The following is a 703-nucleotide window of genomic DNA, read 5'->3' as shown; positions in this document are numbered from 1 at the left end:
TGGCAGTTCGGGGAGGCGGGGGTGGGGTCGAGTTGGGCCGCAGGACCCCTCCCGCGGGAAGGGCGCGCTGGTGGAACCGCGGCGCGAGGACCAAACAATGGGAGCGGCCGCGCCTGGGGAGCCGCCAACCACTGGACCCCTCACCCAGGGCTCTTTCTGTCGCTCACTGCCTGTTCTCCGCCGCCTCCTTCCCTCCGCGGCCGCCCGCTGCCCTCGGCTCCCAAGCCCAGGCGCTGCCTTCCGCTTTCCACCCTCCCTGTAGCCCCCCTCCCGCTATCCCGTTCGTATATTTTTTCAATTTCCCTTTTATTTTCGGAAGTGGTGGAGATGTCTGACTTCAACTTTTAATTTTAATTTGCCATTTTCCACCGGAAAATATTCCTCAGGAAACCCCACATCTAGAGTAAATAGAGCAAATCGAATAAAACCTCTAACTTTAAATACATCTCGTATTTTTTTTAATGCCCCGATGCCTTCTGAACTGCAAAAGAACTCTCCTCTCCCCTCTCTTTTTATTTCAATGCTGTTATGTTAAACTCTCCATCGGATGCATTTTGACCGGGGAGCAGAGACTGTCCAGCAGCAGGCAGCAAATCCGGTTGCATCGTGCGCCTCCTGGGACGAGGGGAAAGTAGAAGGTGGACGAGGGAGCTTCTAGGGAAGAAAAGCAACGCGATTCGCGGGGGACCCAGCCGGGGGCTGG

This window comes from Myotis davidii, unplaced genomic scaffold (assembly GCF_000327345.1).
Source record: "Myotis davidii unplaced genomic scaffold, ASM32734v1 scaffold376, whole genome shotgun sequence".
NCBI classification, from domain to species: domain Eukaryota; kingdom Metazoa; phylum Chordata; class Mammalia; order Chiroptera; family Vespertilionidae; genus Myotis; species Myotis davidii.
The sequence above is the reverse complement of the archived record's forward strand: the minus strand, read 5'-3'. Positions refer to the sequence as shown.